Below are 16022 nucleotides of genomic sequence, written 5' to 3'. Positions count from 1 at the left end.
GAGCCAAAATCAAGAGATGGATGCTTAACCACCTGAGCCACCCAGGTGCCCCAGACATTTTCAATTTTTAATCTCATCGTTTTATCATCAGCATCGCTTACAGCACTCACTTTTTTCCTTGTTTCATATTTAATTCTGTATATTTTTTTAATCTTCTTCTGCAGATAGTAAGCTGTTTGAGCAGCAAACCTAAACCTAATTGGCTTAATTGATGTGTGCATACACAGTATCTCACCCATAAACTCCATAAAATGAATGACCAAATGCAGGAATGCTCTTTCAACCTTGCCTCCAAGACCCAAGAAGAAACACGGCTGCCAACCCAGAATGGAATGGACAAGGAAAGAATAGCGCAGTGCCCGAAAGACAGCCCTCTTAATCCCTTTCAGAGTAATTCGAATTGTAGTCCTAACCTGGACAGTCTGTGGAACACGACATGCTCTCCTAGAACTCGGTTGTGCCATTTCTTCATTCTTACTTACCCAAACCCATCAGATATGCCCCCAGATGCTTAGTCTTTTACAGTCTTCATTTTATTCCTTTGGGAGGTCCCTCTACAAACATTTTTTTTTTAATGGGAATGTGATTGCCATGGCAACTCAGGGATATAAATGCTGCCTAAGGTAATTGAATCATTGCGTTGAAGAGGTTAGTCTGTGCAAATGGACTGAGATGAATCTGGGGTGGGGATGAGAGTGGGGGCTGAGTGAAGATGACAACGTTATCACGTCCCCCGGATTCCTGGGTTTGGATTTTTTGTTTCTCCTGTAAGGCACATTGTCACTTTTCAAACGCGGGGTCCCAACTGCAGAGGGACCCGAGTGGGGCAGTAGATGGGGTGGTCCTGCAGTTTATTAGCGGCAAGACGCTGGTGATGAGTAAAGTGCGGCCCCTCCAACCAGTTCCCTCTTCGCCCCCAGGATAAGGACCTCTGAGAGAGGGGGATGGTATTGGAGTCCCAGAATCCTAATTTAAGCCGCTTGGTTTGGCACAGGGGCTCGGGCCTGTGGCCTAAGCCCTCAGAGTAAAGAAAAGTAAAGCGACTTGTGTCAGAGATAGGTTCCACGTCGTCCACCTGAGCCTTCCCTCAGGGCCCGACACATTATGTAAATAACAAGTTACTCAGGGTGCCCAGGTGAAAAGGCGGGGCGGGGGGGGGGGGCGCTACATAAATACTGTACTTCCAAAGTCTTGCACGGCGCGCCCCGCAGACGCCCCTAAGCCCCTGTCCCTCGCGTGTCTGGAAAAGAGTCCCCGCTCTGTCCAGCCCCGCGTGAGTCGTGTAGCTGGGGGAGGGGGGGGGGGGGTTGCTGCTGCCGGCCGGCCGGAGGCAGTGACCAGCGGGCCGGGGCGGCCACATGGCGCGCTCCGGGCGACGGCAGCCGCGCTTTGTTTCCACCGGCGAGCGGCGAGTCACCGGCCCCCGCGGTCCCGAAGCCCGGCACACGCTCGGGCCAAGGCTGCTGCACATTTCACGGCAGGGGCAGCTCCCGGAGCGGCCGCTGCCTCTTCCCCCTCTCCACCTCTTCCCCCTCCGCCTCGGCCACCACCGCCGCCGCCGCCGCCGCGCAGCGCCGCGGCCGCCGCCTCCGCCTCCCGCCTCCGCCCAGTCCCCTCCTCCTCCACACGCGAACTTAGTCAGCGGTTCGCGCCGCCGCGCGCCGATTGGCCGGCGGAACGCGCCGCGTCACAATGGAGCCGCTTGGAGGCGGCGAGCCCGGCAGCGCTGGGGCTTCCCGCTGAGCCCGCAGCAGCCGTCAGCCGAGAAAGTGCCGGCGCGGGGCCGCCGCCGGCGCGCCCGGAGCGGCGCGGGGCGCACGCGGCGCGGAGCGCGGGCGCCGGGGGCCGGGGTCGCGCAGGTAGGTGGGAGCGGGGCGCCCCCCGCTCCCGGAGGAGGAGCCGAGCCGACCCCGCTGGCGGAGGCGGAGGACGGGGGCGAGGGGACGCAGCAGGTGGGGTTGTCGAGCAGGTGCGGTTACCTGCCCGCGCCTCACCTGCGAGCCGGGCCTGCAGGCAGGTGGCGCGGCCACACACCAGTGGCCGCTCCGCTGCTCCCATGTTTCCGGGAGAAAGGGAGCGAACCCCCCGAGACAACCTCTCCCGGGTGCCGGGGTCATTCGGGGCAAGAGGAGTGGGCGGCCACGACGAGGCGGTCCCCTCTCCACCGCGGCGGTGTCGGCGCCGCACCTGAGTGTGAGTCCTCGGGGTGGTGCGGGAACAGGGTTCTGGTTTCCCAGGCTGGAGTGAACAGACCTCTTCCGAGGGCGTCCTGAGTGAGCACCCCGCGTCTGGTCGCTCTCCTTTGCCCCCTTGCCCTGGCGCTGTTTTTTGACAAACTCGTTGGATACTCATTGTTCGCCTACAGTTTGATGCTGGTGTTGGTGTCCGTTTGCTTGAAGGGGGCGGGGGTGGGGGTGGGGGTCTTGGCTTTTCCACCTCTACCCATGTGGAAAAGCCAAGAGTTTCCTTTTTCTAGGCTACAGTGGAGCAGGTGCTGAGAGGTCAGACGCAGGAGGCTCGGTGTTCGCTCATTACTGTGTTCCCAGCTGACTTCCCAAAGTCCATAGGTTGCCTTGAGTCAGATGACATTTGTGGAAGACTTTTCTTTGTGGTAGCAAGTCTCTCTCTGCAGCTCCCTTTCCCTTCCCAAGAAAAAGACAAACCTAAATTTAAAACAAAAACCTATGCCCGAACTTTCTTGAATACATTTGCCTTGCCTGAAAACTGTTTGTAAAGCTCTGTAAGAAGATAACAGTATGAAGATTTTAAATGGCAAATATGTAGCCAGCTTGAAATGCTCAATTTGTTCCCTGCTTTCTAGGAGAAGATTAAATGGCATGTCTCTTAAACCTAAGCGTAGGGTGGAAGCACACGAAAGAAGTCTCGCTGCAGTAGAATTATTTGACGATTCCAGTACCCTCCATGTGTTCAGGGGTCACCTCCTGAGAACCCAGAATGCTCCTTTGAGTTGTGGGTGCCAAGGTGACTTTCTTTTTCCCCTGGCTTTCCTAGCCAGCAGCTCCACTCTTGAAGAGAATGTAAAATGACAGCTAATCCCCCAAGTAATTGGGCCTGTGTGATCTTAGAATGTAAGCCCTAACATGTCTGATATTACTTTCAGTTCAGGTAATAAATGGGGCAAAGTTGTCACTGACTGTACAGTTGAGTCATGACACTTTTCTTATACCTACTCTCCCCTTAAAATGTTTTTATTATAGCAGAAAACAAATTAAAATGTACATCTTAGAATTAAATTTACTAAACTTGTCAAAAAATTTACTGAAATTATCAAAACTTGTTCTGTTTTTCTTCCACTGGAAAGGTGTTCCAACATGTCCAGCCTCACATGTATATTTTCACATTTGGAGTGATTTCATTTGACTACTTGTTAAGATTTGTTTTTCTAAGATGGTTCCCCACTGCTTCTGAGGATTCTTAGAGTGAAAGCACCAATATTAATTAAAATGGAAAGGGCCCTAATCAATGTAACTTGGAAAAGATACCAGATCCTCCAAGTTTTTTGTTTTTTTAATAGACTTTATTTTTTAGAGCAGTTTTAGGTTCATAGCAAAATTGAGAGTAAAGTGCAGAGGTTTCCCTTAAACTCCCTTCCCCCCACTCATGCATAGCCTGCTACATTATGGACATCCCCCACCAGAGGTACATTTGTTATAATCAGTGAGGCTACACTGACACATCATTATCACCCAAAGTCCATAGTTTACATTAGGGTTCAGTAACATGTATCCACCACTATAATATCAGACTATGATACTGTGTCACAACAGCACTGCCCTAAAAATCCTCTGTGCCCCACCTATTCATCCCTCCCTCCTCTGCTAACGACCACTGATATTTTTACTGTCTCTGGAGGTTTTTTTGCCTTTTCCAGAATGTCATAGTTGGAATCATACAGTCTGTAGCCATTTCAGATTGGCTTCTTGCACTTAGTATTATGGATTTAAGTATCCTCCAGATCTTTTCATGGCTTGACAGCTCATTTCTCTTTAGCACTAAATAGTAGTACACTATCCCTCTAAGGTTTTTTTTTTTTTAATTTATTTTTTTTAATGTTTATTTTTTGAGGCAGGGGGAGGGGCAGAGAGAGGGAGACAGAGGATCCAAAGCAGGCTCTGGGCAATCAGCTGTCAGTAGAGCCTGATGCGGGGCCCGAACTAACAAACCACAAAATCGAGACCTGAGCCGAAGTCTGATGTCTAACTGACTGAGCCACCCAGACACCCCCCTCCAAGTTTTTTTAGACTGGGTGGGTATTTTCTTGCAGTGGCCTGAAACTTGTGATACTATGTTTTATCCTCTTAAAGTTGAAAAGGGCAAATATTTTAATATTTAAAAGGTTCTTGGGGTACCTGCCTGGCTCAATTGGTAGAGCATGCAACTCTTGATCTCAGGGTTGCGAGTTCAAGCCCCACATTGGGTGTGGAGCCTATTTAAAACAAAACAAAACAAAACAAAAACATAAAAATATTAAATATTCTTGCTTTAGCCAAAATCTTTATTTGTAAACAACTTTAAAATTTTTTTCAAAGTCTTATTAATGGTATCTGAGTATTTTTATGTGCCTTTCTAATTTTTTTTTTACCACCCATATCAAAAATAGCCAGTTTAATCTAATCCTTGATTTTCATTTGGTGTCTCTCAAGTTGAATTTCCAAATTTTACTTTTGTTTCTCCTTTCTACCACCCGTCTAGCATACACTGATATTATCAGAAATGAATGCATGCTGAACCTGTCATGTTACTCCAGACTTGGTGGAATGTTTTGCGTTGCCTTCTGCAAAGCATGTCCCTCCCTGTGTCCCCACTTAGAGAATCCTGAATGCTGTGAAGCAATTCAGACCTGTGACCACTCAAAAGGAATTTGGGAGATCAAGTTATATCATAGAATTTTTTTGAGCAGTTGTAAAATGCATTCTAATTTCTGTTGTGTGCATTTTCCTATTCTTGCCTTTTTTTTTATTGTTATTGGCTACTTTTATTTTATTTCCCATCTATATTTTCTTTTTTTTTTTTTCTTTATTTTTTTTGACGTTTATTTATTTTTGAGACAGAGAGAGACAGAGCATGAACAGGGGAGGGGCAGAGAGAGAGGGAGACACAGAATCTGAAACAGGCTCCAGGCTCTGAGCTGTCAGCACAGAGCCCGACGCAGGGCTCGAACTCACGGACCATGAGATCATGACCTGAGCCGAAGTCGGACGCTCAACTGACTGAGCCACCCAGGTGTCCCTCTTTTTTTTTTTTTTAATGTTTGTTTATTTTTGAGAGAGACAGAGCACAAATGGGGGAGGGGCAGAGAGACAGGGAGACAAAGAATCTGAAGCAGGCTCCAGGCTCTGAGCTGTCAGCACAGACTTGACGTGGGGCTCAAACTCATGAACTGTGAGATCATGACCTGAGCTGAAGTCGGACGCTTAACCGACCGAGCCATCCAGGTGCCATGTCCCATCTATATTCTCTAAACTTCCTACATACCTTTATAACAAGTTAGGGTTTTTTTTTTTTTCCCTGATGTTTAATATAATGACTTTGGCCGACATAACCACTTATTTTTCTTTTCTGAATCATGAAGATTGATCTTAAATTAAATGAAGCCTAACTCCAATCATTGAGTCTCTCTGCTGAGTTCTTACCACTGCTCTTCACTTAGAAACTGAGCAAAGAGTAATAACAAACTCCCTATTCTATGAGGTCCTCACATTTAGAATTCTACTCAATTGCAACACAAGTTAAATTCACTTCTTCAATGCTGTTGTGAACCTGTGTAAAAGAAATGAATAAAAATGAGTTGTCAGAGTTTCATCCTTGACCTTTCCTTTTGCCTTTTTGACCTTTCTGCTGTCTTTGATATGGGTCATATGATTCTGCTTATCCCTTTCCAGACTGTGTATCTTCGAGCTTCATCTCCTGCTTCTTCAGTTTCAGAGTTGCTTGTATTCTTTCTTCTTGTCTGTCTCATCCTGTGGCCATGTCCAGGGCTCCATTCTACACTGCTTACTCCTTAGCCGACAGCATCTTTCTCAGAAGCTACCAGCTGCACAGCCTCTATTTGTCTTCTGTTTCTAGCTCTGTGCAGGTGACTGAGCACTCCCTCCGCCCGTCTCTAAAGGAGACTGAATTCTATATTGTTGAGTAGCATATTCCTTTCTCAGTTGTGTAGATTTGAGAGCGTATTTGAACCTTATTTCTTTTCTTCTGTCAAATTCCCTCTCAGCATTTTTACACTGCCCCCGCTTCTCAAATCTATTGCAAATTATAAATAGGAATTCTTCAACTTCTACCTAAGAGCATGGACTTTGCAGACTGAGGGGCCTGATGAACCAGTTGCTGGATTAGATTAACTACCTGAAAAGAGCAGTTGTTTAAACAAAATGTTTCTCTTTAAAAACATTAAAAAAAACACAGAACTTAAACTTAAAACACAAAACTTTGGGGCGCCTGGGTGGCGCAGTCGGTTAAACGTCCGACTTCAGCCAGGTCACGATCTCGCGGTCCGGGAGTTCGAGCCCCGCGTCGGGCTCTGGGCTGATGGCTCGGAGCCTGGAGCCTGTTTCCGATTCTGTGTCTCCTTCTCTCTCTGCCCCTCCCCCGTTCATGCTCTGTCTCTCTCTGTCCCCCAAAAAATAAATAAACGTTGAAAAAAAAATTAAAAAAAAAACAAACACAAAACTTTATGGAGAGACAATCCAGGGCTGGTATAGTGTTTTTACAGTCGTCTGAGACATAGGCTGGTTCCACCTTGTAGATCTAGCATACATCAGGAGAGGCCCTCAACCTCATGGTCCTAGATGAAACCTCAGCCATCATGTGCAGATTCCAAGTAGCAGAAAGGAGGAAAGAAGGAAGGTAGGAAAACGGGGGAAAGGCAAGAGACAATGGTCTCTTACAGAAATTTCCTGGAAGCTGTCATTCACTTCTTGTTACAGCTTACTGGCCAGAACTCAGTGACGTGACCTCACCAATCTGGAACAGAGACTGGAGAATATCATCCTTATTCCTGACAACCTTGTGCCCCGCCAAAATGGAGGAGGTTCGAGGTGCCTGGGTAGCTCATTCGGTTAAGCATCCGACTTCAACTCAGGTCATGATCTTGTGGTTCATGGGTTAGAGCCCTGTGTCAGGCTCTCAGAACTTGGAGCCTGCTTCGGATTCCATGTTTCCCTCTCTCTCTCTGCCCCTCCCTTACTTGTGCTCTGTCTCGGTCTCTCAAAAATAAATAAACGTTAATTTTTTTTTTTTTTTAATGTGGGAGGTTCACATCCTTAGGAAGAAGGAGGGAAGGAACATTACGGTAGCCAAACACCACAGTTATTCTACATCTCTTTTTTTCTTGGCTATTACCCATTTTGTAGGATTCTTAGAATTAAAGGAAATACTAGTGTTAAAGCATCTAATACAGTATCTGGCATAAAACAAGCATTCAGTAAATGATAGTTCATAATTCTCCTTATTCCTTTGGAGTCATGAACTGTCTAGTTTCCCTGTGACCACATCATTGGCATCCAAATCCTATTTTTTTTAAATATGTAAGTATTTGCCCCAGTTGGTAGTATCAGACCACACTCTCTTACCTTGTCATGGGAGGGTGCAATGCATTATTATTTAGTGTCAGCATTTACTTCTTAGCTTAGCCCCTGGCTTAGATTGAAAACATAGCTCTTGTAATCAAATAGACCTGGATGTGAATCCTGTCTCTGCCACTTACTCTGTATGCAACCTTAGCCTCTTGCACCCTCAATTTCCTCATCCGGGGGTAAGAATCAGATAGGAGGATTAGAGTGCCTATGGGGCACCTGGGTGGCTCAGTTGGTTAAGCGTCCGACTTTGGCTCAGGTCATGATCTCGTGGTCTGTGAGTTTGAGCCACGCGTCGGGCTCTGTGCTGACAGCTCAGAGCCTGGAGCTTATTTCAGATTCTGTGTCTTCCTCTCTCTCTGACCCTTCCGTGTTCATGCTCTGTCCCTCTCTGTCTCAAAAATAAATAAACGTTAAAAAAAAAAAAATTAGAGTGCCTAAAAAACTGCCTGATAAAGTAAGTCTAACTTTTTAAAAAATTTGACCTAATCTGTGGAACCTTTCTGAAAATGAACTCTTACTCGTTATTTAAAAACAAACCAGTTTAAAATTGTTCATCTTCCTACATATCCAAATAAGTGTTGTTAAATTGTTACTCAGACTTTTTGAGAACTGTCTCCAAAATCAGTTTAAATCCAAATAGCAAAGTCTTTCCTGTATTTTTTGATCAAAAACAGAATAGCTCAGCCTTAAGCTTCTTCAACTTTGATTTGAATGATTTTTGGCTGATCTGCTCTCAGAAGCTGAAACATATCCACCAATGAGTTCATTTCATAGTATTTTTTTTTTTTTTCCAGCAACTATTTAACAAACAGCTTCTGTGTGCCAGACACTGTGCCGTGTTCTGGGGACAGAAGGTAAGAAAAATGGACATGGCCCCTGCCCCCATAGAGGGGTTACTGGGGGGGACAGATGAATCTATTGTTACAATTAAATTTAAAAAAATTGCCACTACAAAAGCCGTTAAGGAGAAGTACAGGTGCTATACGGAAGCACATGTTCTATGGTCAGAGGTTGAATGGTGACTTTAGGAAGAAAAAATTGGCCAGGGATCTGAAGTAAAGAGATGGTGTGGGAGTGTGGTTGGAAATGAGTGCAGACATGAGATGATGATCTGTCACCATCCCCTAGGCGTGGGTCATAATGTGTCACAGGTTTCCAACACCACTCCAAAGAAGGCATTTCATAATGTGTGGAGCCATCTTTCAAATAAGTGCGTATAATATATAATTTCTCAATGTGATGCTCTGAAAGGGGCTACATAATTCAGAAATAATTTAGTTCTTCTATAATTTATTCATGCTATGTTGGCAAACTTTAAATACAGATACTTTTTTGGATACACCAAGCAGATGAATCTGAGAAAGTTGGCTATAAAGGAGGATCTTTTCAGAGAGGGTCAGAGGGTTGATCTGCATCACCTTAGCAAGTGGAATTTAAAGCCATTTGGCTGAATGGGGGCGATTAGAAAGACTTGGCAGAGGACTAGTTAGCCCATGAAGCAGCAGTGGAAAATGACCACAGGATGGGAGGCATGGGCAGAGTGTTCCAGAGAGCTGGACTGCTCTCTGAGGGCTCAGAGGGCTCAGAGCCCTCTCTGAGGGCTAGACTGCTGTGCCTAGGGTGGCCTATCTCTGGACCAGTAGGCAACCCCAACATCCAGTACCTCCAAGGCTTTTAGGTTTATGTACACGACAACCCAGCTCAGCACATTGGCAGTGGGGCACCACTTTTCCTTGCCCTCCAGCTGAGCTAACTGGGGATTCTTTAGGGGAAATGTCGCCTTTCCAATCCCACTGAGAACCTTGGAGGGTGAGCAGGGAGGCTCTGCTTCCGTGTAGTGTGTTATGGCATGACCGAGCCTTGGGGGCAGAGCCACCTGCCGTTGTACTGCACATTGTTTCTCACTCTGAGTGGATAAATATAAGATGAATTCTGCTCATCTAAAGATTTTTAAAGCTCATCTCTCTAGGCAAAACTAAATGAGTTTGTTCCTGGCCCCATTTCAATGCCGAAATAGGCAGTCCTCACTGAGGAATGACTTGTCTTCCAAAAGCATTTGAGTCATGATGCAGTTTCTCAGATGCCAGTGTTGTGCACAGTGGTCAGATTTGCAGGCTTCCCTGAGAGAGGGTATGCTACGCCAGTGCTGCCCTAAGGGGCCACATGCCTTTCACTTTCACCCTCCCAGGAATACCCTTGGAACTGGGGCTTCCTCTCACTCCACACTTGCCCTCGTATTTGGAATTCCTCCCTCAGTGGCCCACCAACCACGCTCCTACCTCAGGGACTTCTCAGTTGCTGTTCTCTGTCTGGAAATGTTCTTCCCTTGTGATTTGTCTGAATACTTATGATTTGTATGAATACTTCTCCTCAATGAAAGGTCAGCCCCAATTGGACTTCAGAGATACTTTCCCTGGCCCCCTCAGATCGAGTACCCATGCCCCCCACACCTACCCCATAATAGTCTTTCAGATCTTGGTTTATTGTTTGCTTGCTTATTTGTCTTCTACTCCCCTCACCCCCAAAAGAATACAAGTTCTGTTGAAAGTATGGGTCTTGTCTCCCTTGTTTACCGGCTCTTGAGCCTAGTGTACAGTAAGCTTTCTCAACTGCTGCATGTGATATGGGGCAAAAAATTTTACCCCTTTGAGCATAGATTGGGGATAATAGTGCCTGTGCTGCCTGACTCATAGAACAAATGAGGGACCGGAGTCAGTGTACTGAAGATACTTTCTTTTCCCCCAAAACTTGTTATCTGTCTTTAGAGTCCATATTTTTGTAAATAGCAATACTATTTACCCAATTACATAACCCGCAGAAACCTAGAGGTCATTCTGGGCTTCTCCTTGCCTCATTCCCCTCAACTTCTCTTTGTACAATTTGTAGTCAGTTTGTCCAAGGGACACGTACGTCTTTCAGGTTTTTCCCATCTGTACCTTCTTCCATGGCCCCCTTATTGCCTTGAGTCTTTTCCAGGACAACTGCTAATTGTCTTCCAACTGGTAGTTCAGTTTCTAGTCTTCTGTATCCTCCACCCCGCAAATTTATTGTCCACTCTGCAGGAAAGAAATCATTCTGAAAGGCAGATCTCATACCGTGACTGCCCAATTTAATAACCCTTTAATGACTTGCTTTGCCACAGGATCAAGTCCAAGTGCCTTGGTGAACCATATAATAAAGTCTTCCTTTGTCTGCTTCCATAGCTTTCCAGCTTCACCTCTGGCTACCCTGTCGTTTCTAAATCACCAATGCATGCACCATGGACGGTGTGCACAGTCACACTCCCATACCAGCCATCCCAAACTATTTGCAGTGTAGGGAGGAAGGCATGAGGTAGCCAGATGGCTGTATTCCGTGTCTTTGTTCCTTCCCTTTACCTGGGGTGCTGGTATCTTCTTGTCAAACACTTGCCCATCTTTCAAGGGTCAGTTCAAGCAAACCTGTTCTGAAAGACCATTCCAGACACTCTCCGTCTGCCTACCACCCATGAGAGCTCCACATTCCCCTCCTCTTTGCTGCCTCTGAGTTTTGTACACCTGTTATGATACTTAAGCCAGAGAATACTTATGTCACCTCCCAGGTGCTCCTTTATAAGGATTATTTTGCTTATTTCCTGGGCTAGACATCACACTTGGCATGTAAATGGATGTCCGGAAAAGAGTTAGGAATAAAACTCCACGTGCTTATTACTTAGTCCTGGGATTTGTTTGGGTAACATACTTTTGACTAGTATTTGACCCAAATTTGAAAGATCTCCTTGAAGGTATTGTATATATACCTATTGTATATACATATATATACATATATGTATATACATATATACATATATACATATTGTATATATGCTGTTAATAGGTATCAGTTTAATGGTACCTAATTACCTAATTAGGTATTCTAATTAATACCTAATCAGAATATTTTGCCAATGAGCTAGTGTTTATTGAATATTTACTATATTCAGAGTTAACGGATTTGGTAATTTGCAGTGGATGCTTGAGACAGATTTTGCACTTTTCTGAAATAATCCTGGTTTTGTCTTTCTATTAGAAGTCAAAATTTTAGTCAACACAAGCTCTTGGCTTAGAGGCAGTTTAGAGTAGTGTCTCTGAATATATTTTTTCTGGTACCCCTAAGAGGATTTTGAAAAACTATGTGCTTTCCTCATACACTTTAAAACTTTAATATCTAAAATTTTTTATTACTTTTAAATTTTTTTAATTAAAGAAAAATTTTTTAATGTTTTACTTATTTTTGAGAGACAGAGACAGAGCATGAGCAGGGGAGGGGCAGAGAGAGAAGGAGATAGAAATCTGATGCAGGCTCCAGGCTCTGAGCTGTCAGCACAGAGCCCAGCATGGAACTTGAACTCACAGACTGCGAGATCATGACTTGAGGTGAAGTCGGATGCTTAACCGACTGAGCCACCCAGGCACCCTATCATAATTTTAAATAGTTGTGAAAGATGACATTTCTGATATTATAAGTATTGATTTCTTTAAAAAAATATTCTTTGTAATGTACCTAATGGAAGCTAAATTAAATGCCAGTGTGATTTCATATCTACTATAACATCCATCTAAAAAACATACCAACAAGCTCTTCCAGGTGTCAGGAATTTTACATAGTTGTTTCCCTCATGGAACTCATTTCATTTCTCTTTTCCTATACAGCCTAATCGCAATTAAAATTCTTATGTTGGAAATCTTCCACTGATTACTTTTCAAACTCTTGTGACACACACATACACATACCATATATCTTTTGTTGTTGTTGTTCTTTTTTAAATGTTTCTTTATTTTTGAGAGAAGGTTGGGGGAGGGTTGGAAAGAGAGAATCCTAAGCAGGCTCCACACAGCGTAGAGCCCGATGCAGGGCTCCATCTCACGAACCATGAGATCATGACCTGAGCTGAAATCAAGAGTTGGAAGCTTGGGGTGCCTGCGTGGCTCAGTCAGTTGAGTGTCTGACTCGTAATTTCAGCTCAGGTTATGATCCCAGAGTTGTGGGATCCATGGAAGCATTGGGCTCCATGCTGAGTGTGGAGCCTGCTTGGGATTCTCTCTCTCCCTTTCTCTGCCCCTCTGCCCTGCTTGTGCTCGCTCACTGTCTCTTAAAATAAATAAACATTTAAAAACAGGATTCAGACACTCAACTGACTTAGCCACCCAGGTGCCTTTATATATCTTTTTTTTTTTTTTTTTTAAGTTCTTGTGGCAATAGGCTCTGTTTAATATAATTTGTTTTGGATTGAATTGTTATATTTTTACTAGTACACAATTGATCAGAACAAGTAGAATGTTGATGACTCAGTTTTAGGTATAGGTAAAATTTGGGGGAAAATTATCTCTCAGTGAGATGCATGGTTTTAAAAATAGTTTATACATAAATATTACTTATTGCCAGAGTAAGATAACCTGTATAATCAAATCAAGTATTTCTTTTTTTGATGTGGTATTTAAGAAATATTGCTACATAAATAAGTATATTGGGGTGAAGGCAGTGTAATTCTTCTCTATTTTTTAAACTCCTGAGTTACATGCCAAAAGTTATCCAGTGATTGGTCACAAAAAATGATTTTTGGTTTTTCTATTCTATTGCATTCAGTTTCTACTGTCTATTGATTAGGTCTTGGTCTTGCATTTGAAGCAAAGAAATGGAAACTTTCCCCTAACTCCAAAAGGACTTGTTTCTCAGTCATGAAAGTCCTTCACTTTCATAGCATCTGTAATCTTACAGGTAGTTCCAAATCTGCTTGGGTCCTACAGATTTTTACATCCCACAGCAATGTACTGTAAGCAGACTCCTGGAAAGTGAAAGATTTGCCTTTCTTTTAGAATGTGGGAAAAGATAAATGTGAAAAGGAAAAAAAGGAGATGGCTGGAAAGAATCAAGAGGACATCTGGTGTTTTGAAGCACATACTTTTAGACAAGGATTAATTGATGATCTAGAAATAGAATCTACCAGAGTACCCCTCTCTCCAAAAATAAGGACTCCCAAACCTCATGCCCTCTTTAAAGATCAACTGGGTGCTACAGGAAACTTTTCATTCAAATTAAAGGGTCCCTAATAGGCCAATCTAAAGATTTCCTTGTGGTGGGCAGGAACATTCAATAGGGAAACGGAATGGTTAGAGCACATTATTGCTTTCTATATATCTGATGGAAGCTCATTTGATACCAAATGACTTAATCTCCATCATTCATTCTAAGAATATACAAACTCTCCCAGAACATAATTTTTTAGACCTGTTGTTAGACTAAAAAATAGAAATTACAAAAAGATCACGAGACACTTGGCTGATAGTGAGCTGGGTCAGTGGGTGCCTCAATCCTAAGAATAAGTCTCAATCTCATTGTGGAGAAAAAGTGTTTTTCAGAGTTTTATCAAGCATGTAAATTTCTTCCCAGGAGGAGGTTGTGAATTATAGCATGCAAAAAATATTGGTCCCAGGCTACATTTGGGACATTTTTTTTTTTCCTTTACAGGGTATCCCCTGCTCTCCTACCCAAAAGCTTATAGCAGATCTCTGCTGAAGCACTTTACAGGAACCCCCACCACATTACTTATTATATATATGTGTGTACCTCACTTTTAACACACTAAAGCATTTATCCTCCTGCTGACTTGCAGTAGGTGGGGCAGATATCATCTGCATATTATAAATGTGGAAACAGAGTTTGTAAGGGAATAGTCGCTTGTCTAAACAAATCCCACGAGTTAGTGGCATATCTGGTACCTGATGAGGCAGCTTTTTCCACAAATATAGCGCCTGGCTCCTTTTCCCAGATGTGTTACTTTATAAAAGGCTCTAAGGATTGGAAGACTTGCCTTAACGATGAAGTAAAATAGATATGCTTGCAACACACTTAGTAGAGTGCATGGCTCTTAGCAGGCCCCCAGACTTAAAAACAAGAAAAAGAATATATTTGAGGTTTTTTTCTGGCATACTTTATTTTATGGATTAAAAAAAATAATTCATTTGGGTTTTTTTTTTTTTTTTTTTTTTTTTTTTTTTTTTTTCTGAGCACTTAATAGTTGCTAGGCATTGTGCCAGGCACTGGGAATAAATCCAACAGTGAAAAGAGAAAAAACCCTTTTTCATGAAGCATACATCCTAGAGGAGGGAGTATAGATAATAAGCAGATGCAAGATAAAATGTCATGTGCTAAATGCTATGAGAAAAATAAAGCAATTGTAAAGGGCAAAGGGGTGGTTGGTGTGGGGTTTAGATAGGGTGATCCCTGGGTGGGGACTTGAGAAGACCTGAACATTGTGCTCACCTGGTCTGAGTTCAAAGCCTTGACTTCATTTGGGTGGGTTGACTCAAGTCATGGTATTCTAGAGTCACGTGGAAAAGACCTTACAGAGTATATATTGGTTTTTAATTTTATGTTATAGATATCCTTGAAGCTCTTTCCTAGAATAATACACACACACTCATGCATAACATTTTAACATGCCTTGAGATCATCCTTAGATTCCTCTCAAGTTCATATCCCTGGTCTACTTTAGTCCTTTCTTTTTACTAATAAGACATTTAGTCTGAGAAAAGCAAAGTAAAAATTGTCCACAGTGTCACAGTTAGTGGCTGAGTCAAGGACCTAAGATTCCCACAAAGTTGCATGTTGCTTTTTCCACTAAAATCTGTGTTGCTAGAGTGTTAAATTTTCTAAAACAATCATAGTCTATAAAACATCTCCTGCCTTTTTTTTGTATATGCACCATTTTTTTTTTACATAGAGTAAAACCTATGTACTAAAAAACCTTTGTAGTAAAACAAGTAATTTATGTAGCTAGTGTGGCTTTTCTTATTTCCTGACCAGTAACAACATAAATAACATCTTAAGTATCTCAAATGTGTCCTAGGAAGGACTCAAACTGGCAGCAGGAAAGGAAAAAGATCTTGGAATAGCAAGTTTTCTTACAGATGAAACTTTGGCTCATCATGGCTTTAAAGAGCATATAGGCACAGATAATGCCTTTGAAGGTCTCTGAACCTGCGGAAAGCAGGGGGGCTGCATATGGGAAAGGCCTTGTGCCAGTTTCAACAGGGGCAGTGAGTCCCTAAGATGAAACAACAGTCACCCCTACTCCCCACCCAGTGATTTCCTTTTGGGACATTTTATACAAAAACTTGGAAGATACACTTGTCACTTTCAGGAAAGTATTCATTGTATCAACTTATCTTCTCAGCCACACTTCCTTAACAGATGTCTCAACTTTTAGTATTACAAAATAACCAAAAGATTTTAATAGTAATCATCCGCTCTGTGAAATGAGCACATGATTTCCAAAATTGGAGACTGTTATAAAAACTTTGATTTGCACATAAGATTTTCTAATAAAATATATCTGATTTTAAAACCTCAGAAGCCTAGCAAGTCTATCTCCTGTAAATATTGGTACTTATTAAATTGTTAGGC

At 43.2% G+C, this 16022-nt stretch overlaps 1 protein-coding gene across 17 annotated transcripts in view; it reads left to right on the top strand.

Annotated features, from left to right (window-relative positions):
• Positions 1-1832: 1832 nt before the first annotated feature.
• Positions 1833-16022, top strand: part of LRRC8B (leucine rich repeat containing 8 VRAC subunit B) — a 98609-nt gene continuing 84419 nt past the window's right edge. For 14 of the 17 annotated variants that reach the window (XR_007154790.1, XR_007154786.1, XR_007154782.1 and 11 more), the window contains exon 1: positions 8393-8452. The gene's annotated coding sequence lies outside the window, so the exon portion shown is untranslated. Of the gene's footprint in view, positions 1860-2059; positions 2194-8392; positions 8453-16022 lie in introns of those variants that run through there. The other 3 variants (XM_047871025.1, XM_047871026.1, XM_047871029.1) reach the window with 3 other exon arrangements.

The sequence above is a fragment of the Prionailurus viverrinus genome, chromosome C1 (genome assembly GCF_022837055.1).
Source record: "Prionailurus viverrinus isolate Anna chromosome C1, UM_Priviv_1.0, whole genome shotgun sequence".
Lineage (NCBI taxonomy): Eukaryota > Metazoa > Chordata > Mammalia > Carnivora > Felidae > Prionailurus > Prionailurus viverrinus.
Note: the sequence above shows the minus strand (reverse complement) of the source record. Positions and strands in the feature narration are given on the sequence as shown.